The sequence below is a fragment of the Vicia villosa genome, linkage group LG4 (assembly GCF_029867415.1).
Source record: "Vicia villosa cultivar HV-30 ecotype Madison, WI linkage group LG4, Vvil1.0, whole genome shotgun sequence".
NCBI classification, from domain to species: domain Eukaryota; kingdom Viridiplantae; phylum Streptophyta; class Magnoliopsida; order Fabales; family Fabaceae; genus Vicia; species Vicia villosa.
Genome location: NC_081183.1, coordinates 170,956,940 through 170,965,788, shown reverse-complemented (window position 1 = coordinate 170,965,788; position 8,849 = coordinate 170,956,940).

Sequence of the window (8,849 nt, the reverse complement as noted above, 5' to 3'; positions counted from 1 at the left end):
CTATTGAGAGATTGGTTGGACAATGCTCTCTGTTTCAAGAAGAAACTAGAAACAACCATAGGAACACCACAGCTTCGATAAAAAATCTGGAAGTTCAAGTGGGTCAAATAGCACAGCATCTCACTCTACAGGCACAAGGTACTTTTCCGAGTTCAACTGTGAAAAATCCGAAAGACGAAGAGAAGATTAATGCTGTTACTACAAGGAGTAAGAAAGTGGCAGAACCGGAAAAAGAAAAAGAGGAAATAGATGATCCCATGGTGATTGAGGTAGATTTGGAGATAAGAGAGAATGTGAAAGAGCCCAAAATTGTGATACCACCGGTTAAGCAACTTGAAGAGAAAAATAAGAAAGATGCTAAACCGGCAATCAAGCTTCCTTTTCCTTCTAGAGTGACAAAGAAGAATTCAACAGAAAAGGATTTTGAGAAGTTTGCAGCCTTGTTTAAAAAATTAGAGGTTAATCTACCTTTCTTTGAAGCACTTGAGCAAATGCCTTTGTACAAGAAGTTTATGAAGGAGGTTATCGGTAAAAAGAGGCCAATGGCGGGAGAACCAGAAATTGCAACAGAAAAGTGCAGTATAGTCTCTCCAGCAAGGAAGATCCCCATCAAGAAGAAAGACCCTGGAGCGGCGGCGATACCATGCACTATCAAGAACAGAATGTTTAAAAAGGTACTCATTGATTCGGGTTCTAGTGTGAGTTTAATGCCACTATCTATCTTTAAAAAGCTTGAATTGGGAAAGATAAGTGAAAGTGAGACAAAGTTGAAGTTCGCTGATCACACCATCAAGAAATCATATGGGATAGCTGAAGACGTATTGGTGGAGATTGACAAGTTTGTATTCCCTGTTGACTTCCACATCATGGACATTCCTGAAGATGAAGAAACTCCTATCCTTCTTGGGAGACCATTTTTGTTGACAAGTCGTTGCAACTTTGACATTGAGAAAGGGACTCTGACGGTGAAATCCTTTAATGAAGAAGTAACCTTAAAGATGCTAGAAGTCAAGAAACTAAGTGAAGGTGTACATAATCAAGCTTCTGTTGGTATGATCAAAAGTGAGGGAGAATACAACAGCCCTAAACATCTCCAGGAAAAAGTTTCAAGCATAGCTTCTCAGGTGGAACTAGCTCATGTTGCTATCAAAAGTCCTAAGGTCGCTATAGAAGTTAAGAAGAAAAAGAAAGAAGAAAACCAAGGTGAGAAGATGAAGTTTGAAAGTAAGTTACAGAGAAAAGTGATCCATGCTTTTCATCTTCATGAGTTCTCGGTTGCGGAAGTGATGAGCAACAAGGTTTGGAAAAGGAAATACCCTCCATAATAAAGGGTAATGGACCGTCGAGCCATGCGACGTTAAACGAAGCGCTTCGTGGGAGGCAACCCACGGTTTTAATAATTAATTTTTCTGTCTGTTTATGTTATTTTCAGGAAATAAAAGAGGACGTCTCTAGTGAAAGCTCAGAAGTGATCATTGGAGTGCAATACCCTCTGTGAGTCACCTCTCTCGAACTCGTTCTGAAACATTGAGGTCAATGTTTAGTTCAAGTTTGGGGGAGGCTCTTCTCTTTGCATTTTATTTTTATGTTAGTTTTATGTTATTGGTATGATGTGAAACCATTAAGTGAATTCTACCCAAATTTTTACCGAAATTTTAAATTTTTGTTGAAGAAGTTTTGATCCTAAAGAGCGATCGGGAATAGTATATAGAGATGAAGCGAGGATTGTTTGAGGACAGGGAGTGCGGAATAATGTGACAAGAGGTTTGTGTAAGCACCCTTGGTTCCCTGAAAGAGATACGAGTCTAACGTGTAGATTTGCACCATAGTACTTGTCTCCTGAGAAGTACTTCTCGAGTAGTTTATTGATACAGTCTGACATAATTCGGATTCACTTGCATGATGGCTGGTTAAGAAAAAAAAAAGAGAGAGATATAAAGTTGGCACCAAATGATGAAAAGGCGGTAAAAGGCAATCGGCTCGCTAAGTTGGGTAACCCTCACCCGGTTATTCAGCCCAAAGGAGATTGATCCCCAAACGTCGTCCAAAAGGACAATATATAACTGCAAGGTTTGAAAATTTCATCGGTAATAAAAAGTAGCCAATGCTGCTAGTTTGGTGCCAGGAAAAAAAAATAATAAGAAGCCTTGATCCGTCTCATGCAGGTGATGATTATTACAAGAAATGCAGTGCCTTAATATGATTGTCTGAATGAAAGAGGAGGAAAATCGGAAAGAGACTTAAGTGCAAAGCATAGTTAGAGAGGTATCCGAAACGGGAGCTTGAGGATTAATGTGGTAACAAAACTCGTTGCGTCATGTGAATGCCGAACCAACTGTTTCTTGATCAATACAGACAGATATCTCACGTATGAACACCGTGCGCTTTGAGGGTCATTAACTTTTGTAGTTGTCGCTTGAGGTCAAGCAACGGTTTAAGTTTGGGGGAGTTTGATCAGTGGTTTTCACACATATATTTATCGTTGTTTTTAAGTATGTTTAAGTTATGTTATTGAGCGTTTTATTTCTTTATTCGTCATTTTATGCTTTGGTTGTATGTTTTTATGTTTTCAGATTCATATGGAGAAATCGGAGTAAATCAGTGCAAAACTCGGAAGTTTTGAGGAAGTTCAGAAAACATGCTACAGGAGGCCTGACACGGGTGGCCGTGTTGCCCAACACGGGCCGTGTCAGGAAGAGAGCTGGGAGCAAAGTTTGAGAGAAAGGAAAAACAGTGAAGCAACACGGGTGCCCGTGTTGCACAACACGGCCCGTGTTGCACATCCTGGGACCAAACAATAAAAATAAACATAACAGGGGACCAACACGGGTGCCCGTGTTGCTCAACACGGCCCGTGTTGGTGGATGACGCTGATTTCAGTGATTTTTATTATTTAGTTCAGTGGTTGGCCTGCAGGGGTGTTTTTGGGATTTCCAACCAACTTAAGTGAGTCTGCACTATTTAGGAGGGTTTTCAAGATGAATTAGAGGACTTTTGCATCAGAGGATAGAAAATCACAGAAGAGAGAAGATAGCTTCATCAAGGATTTCGGAGACGGAGAGATTCAACGGTGGACACCATTGAAGATCAAAGTTCTCAATTATCTTTGTAATGTCTAAATTCTTTACTATGTCTTTCTTGAATATTATGAGAGGCTAAACCCCCCAATGCTAGGGGGGTGGTCCTGATTTGGTTTTTGTAATAACGATGAATTTGTGATCTCGTCAATACATTGGTTTATATTATTCAGTTAAATTATGCAATGTTCTTCTTATTTTCTTTATCGGTCAAATAAGGATTAATCTATGGCTGACAAATACAGGACTGTAGTTGTTAGGGTTTGTGCATAATTTGATTATAGTAGATATCACCTAGGACTAGGGATACCCTATCATTACCACATAATCTTGATTATATAAAAGCTTGGTTTCAATTTAGGTTCCTAAGGACTTAGGATTTAGGTTGGAAGACCAAAGGTTTCCTCACTAAGGACTTAGGAGGAAACACCCTAAGGATGTGGTAACTGAACATTATGAACTTGTTGAAGAGATCTTAATTCTGAAGTGTTACATGCCAAATCAACCACTCACCCTAGCATCTCATATATTTGATAACAAAAATCAATTTATTTTCTCATCATTTTTTCTTTGCAAGGATTTCATCCACCAAAACCAAAACATTAATCTTTTGTTCAATTGAATCATATTTTACGAACCTGTATTTCCTACGCAGTCCTTGAGATCGACATTCGGGGAATTTTCCCTTTATTACTACAGAGGCAAAATAGTACACTTGCTATTTTACCGATCAATTATTTAACAGGTTTGCTATTCATACACTACATACACTAAAGTATACACCAAACACTGTTCACCGTATTTATACGGTGAACAGTATTTTTTTTAAATAAAAATATATATTTATGAACAGTACCATGAATAGTGCAGATGAACAGTGCTCGTGAATAGTATATGAACAATAACTTTTAATGGTGATATAAAGTTGGTCAATGAAATATAGAAAGTTGGTTAGTGAAGTGATAAAGTTGGTTAATGAAGTCCCAAATATTAAAAATAATTTAATAGAAAAACAAAGTTGCTTTATGAAAAGTAAAAAAGCTGGTTAATAGAGTTATGAAGTTGGTTATTAAACGTATGGATATTAAAAATAATTTTTAGAAGTAAAACAAAGTTGGTTAATAAAAAGTAATATGTTGGTTAATGAAGTTATGAAGTTGATTAATAAACGTTCAGACTTTTAGTAGTTATGAAGTTGGTTAATGATATTTAAAATGTTGGTTAATGAATTTATAAAGTTGCTAAATTACATTTTTTTTTAATTTGTACCTGTCACACCCCAAATTTTGACCATAAGATTATGCATTCATTTGCACTTCAGCCATTGGTCAAGATCATAATCTTAAGGTTTATCTTTGGTGATTTGCTCACCTCATCTTCATGAGGGACCATCAAGCACCTATGTTTTGTCTTGTGTATATATTACACTAATCATAATACAAAAATATGTCTTTGTCTTCAATGTTTTGGATGCAAGGTAGGTGTTGAAGCAAGTGAATCTACACCACTCCTAAATTAGCGTTTTGAAAGTAATCTTCAATTGACTGAGCATTCATGAAAGCCAAATGGATTGGATTCAAGAAGGACTTATTATCATCAAGTATTATATTCTAAGCATCTCCCCACTTTATTTGGTCAAGCTTATCTCAAGATTGTGTGGTTTGATTCATCAAGGAACTTCATAGGTTTATGTGTTTATTTCTATGCCTTCTTCAACAAGTTTCATCAAGCTATGGACCTCACAATCAACTGTGATTCAAAATAATATCATCTCAAGGTCTTATTCACTTCCTCATGTTTTATCATGCAAGAAAAGTTCAAAAGATTTCAATTTGATTCAAGAAGATTACACCTAGTTGGACAAGTTTTTGGTTCCATGGTTAGAAGGGAATAACTTCCTCAATTTTCAATATTTTTTGGTGATTATTTTTGAAAAATACTCTCATTGACATCATCAACAATTTCTCTTCACAATTCAAGAAGTAATTTTATGAATAATGTCATCAAAAGTTGAAGACATTACAAGTCTCCTTTGAAAGTTAAGGAATTGCGTACCAACTTCAAAGGATCATAACTTGCTCAATTTTTGTCATCTTGAGCCCATTATTTTTGCATAGTAATCTTTAGTGAGTCTACTTTGATCCATATTTAAAGTTCAAGAGCAAAATATAAGTCTAAGATCATGTTTGAATAAGAAACATTATAGGTCATGTTGGTGTGCCTAGGGTTTCAAGGCATAATTTGTGTACAAGACTGTCCCAAGGCTAAGTGCTTCAAAAATCATTTTCTCTTGCATAAATTTTATACTTAAGATTATGTTTCCATTCTCTACAACTTTCATGTTGGTACTTTTGGAAAATTTAAGCTCTAAGATGGACTTTTGGCATATGCATCAAGGTGTTTGATGAAATGACTTCGGGCAAATGCCATGATTTCACCAAAGTTTCCAAGATCATATCTCTTGATTCATAACACCTTTGAAGTTTATTCTTTTTGCATCATGTTCTATATAATGAGAAAAGTATTTAGCTCAAAGAAAATTAAAAACACACGAGCCAATTGAGAGAGGCTTTTAGGGTATCTATAAATTTTGATTCAGGTCACTAAATGCAACCTTTCCAAGCACATTGTGATCTTTGTAACCTTAGCTTTCCAAAGAGCCCAAGGTTGCATCATAAAGCCTCATACCTTGCACGCCCCTTGGATTTGAAGTTAGTGGCTTGCAACTGAAGTTTCCTCCATAATCAGGTTTTACAATCAACTCAAATCAAATTACAAAACAAATTAAGGAAGGATTTCACGTATAATCAAGTTAGAAACCTTCCAGAAGATGATCAGTGGCTTGAAACTCAAGTTTTGGACGCGTTTTGATGGAACTACAAGTCACATTTCTCATGCCTTCGACCTTCACACGAATTCAATGAATTCTTCATCATTTCACACATATGAACACACCATTAACTCAGCTATAAATAGAGGATCATTCCTCGTTTATTTGCAAGCTTTTGAGAGCCAAATCACCCCTGTTCAGATCCCACATGAATTCTGAACTAGAATTTTTGTTTTCTTCATTCCTCACCTTAATTCACTAAATTCTCCATTCAGTTAGCTTCACCAACATCAAGTGAAGCTAACCAAATCATTTGCAAGCAAAATCGTGCCTCCATTGAAGCTCTTTGGTTCAAGTTTCAGAAGCTTCCTGTTGAACTTCATTCAGGTATAGATCCTCACCAAATCAACTCAAATTTGTGGCTAACATGAAGCTCTTGACTCACTGAAACTCTCTGAGTAATTAATTTTGAGGTTTGGTTTAGTTTGATACATTTGTTCTTGAGTTTTTCAGATTTAAACTCGTATGGTTTTTCTCAAATCGAGTGAGCTATGTTTTAAATAAATTTTTTGCGATGATGTGGTTGAGATCGTCCAGGAGAGACGAATCCAATTATACCACAAGCATTTGATTTCATTACATTTTGATTGATTCATGATTCCTGCATAAATCCTTTGAAATTTTTGGCTCGAGGTTGAAGATGACCTACGTGTCCATCTTCAACCAATTAGTTTGTGCCACTTGAAATGTTTTTATTGGTTTGACTTCTTTTAGTTTTGTGTGTGTGCATTGACTAAGGTTTATCATGCGCGTGTGTCTTAGAGCCATTAGATCTTCCAGATCAATTAATGAGCTCTTCATCTAAAGCCTCACACATTTTATGATTTTTATTCTATTTTCTTTAATTTTATTTAAATTCAAAAAAATTATATCTCCTTTATTTTAATTCCAAAAGTTATGAAAAAAATATCAAAAATACTTTAAATCATTTATGATTTTATGACTATTTTTCTATATTTTTATTTTATCATTTGATATTTTTAATATTTTCTCTCATTTTCTTTGAGTTTTAATTGGTTTAAAAATGTTTTTGAGTGTTATAAAATTCTGGAAAAAATTGGAAATGATCCTATGATGGTCTTTGACCTATGGTGATATTTGGTTTGAATTTATTTGGTATTACGATACTTAAGTATTTCATCAATATTTTCTTATTTGAATCCTTTTTCTAAATCATTTTTATTTGTTTTAAATGATAACTTGATTTCTTATGATTGGTTCTGACTTTATGAATATTTGAGGATATTTTGACTTAATTTCATTAATATCATTGAATCTAGGAAGTTGATAGATTTGAAAGAACCAAATCCATAATATTAGATGAATGATATTAATGATAGTTTAAGTCTTTGGTTTATTTTTTTGTTGTGACATTTCTCTTCCCCCATCTCTTATTCTTCTTGATTAGTGGGTGTAAGTCTTGTTTATATTCATTGTGTAGAGGTTTTGAATCTATCATTCCTCTTATGAATCATCAAGATGATATCCCAATAAAATCAAAAGAAATTCATCTAGGCACTTTTGTTTAAAATCCCAATCTATACCCCTCCCTCTTCATCTAAATCCCATTCTTGTTTTTTATTGTTTTTTTACATGTACTGCAATTTTTAGGAGGATGATTTGCTATATCATCTCTCAAACTTGTTCTTAAACACATAAATTGTTATTGACCGGCCTCGTTGTAGGGTGACTTATATATAAGTTACTTGGCGATTGCTTAACATAGCGCTACATTTGCCCCGTCAAAAAAAATCAAATGGCAGAGATTGTTTGACAATTGATTCAAGACTTTTGAAAACTTATCGTGTAGAGATTTTGATTCTATCAATCTTTTGATGAGTTTTCATTAACTTTGAACCTAAGTTCATTAATCACTCACCATTGATCACCAATTACTAACTATTGACAATTAACAATTAACTTTACTTTATGCTCTTTATTACCTTGCCGTTTATTTTATGCTTTATGTTTTACCATTTTTCATTCATCATCATGTTTATGTTTATGCAATTTTTCTCTTTGTCCATTTGGGCATATGTTTATGCTTATGCTCTTTTTCTTTTGTCCACTTGGACCATACTCTACTTTTGTGTTTAAAATACTAATAATCAACTTGAACCCTAAAAGACTTAATGTGAATTTGGACTTTGGCTACCTTACCCTAAGTTTGGAGGATGGACCTATGGACTTAGATTTAGGATCTTGATGTAACACCCCATTTCTACCCGACAAATATATATAAATCAGAGTTTTCAAAAATGTCTCAATAAACAAATGAGGCGTCACATAATAAAAAACAAAACAAATCAACTCGTCGCATAAAGCGGATACATAGCACCTTTGAAATAGAATAACTTATTTTATTAAAACACAGCGGAATCACTTAAGAATGTATTCAATAAAATATCTTCAGTTAACTTAACATTTTGTCCAACCAAAATTAAACAATTAGATAGCAACATCAATAATAGTATAAAATCGTTCCCCCCAGAGTGCTACGAATCAGAGCGACAACCGACTCGAGTAACGGCAACTAAATCTTCATACTTGAATACCTGCACGTTACCAATATAAAGGCAACGGCGAAACAAGAGAAAAGGGTGAGATATCAAATCATATAAGTGGGCATATGATAAATTGCATGCTAGGATTCAGACATATAAAATCATTACATCGCAAGTATCAACAGTTACCATACACATCATACTTCCACATTTCATTAATCTTTCACACTTTTCATCGCACAACAAGTCATAATTATGTAAATAGTATCATCTAATAAATTTCACATATTCAAGTAAGCACAAAATTCAATAGTATAATACTCAAAAGATTCAATACTATTATCCCAAATATATACACAATCCATCATTATCACATAT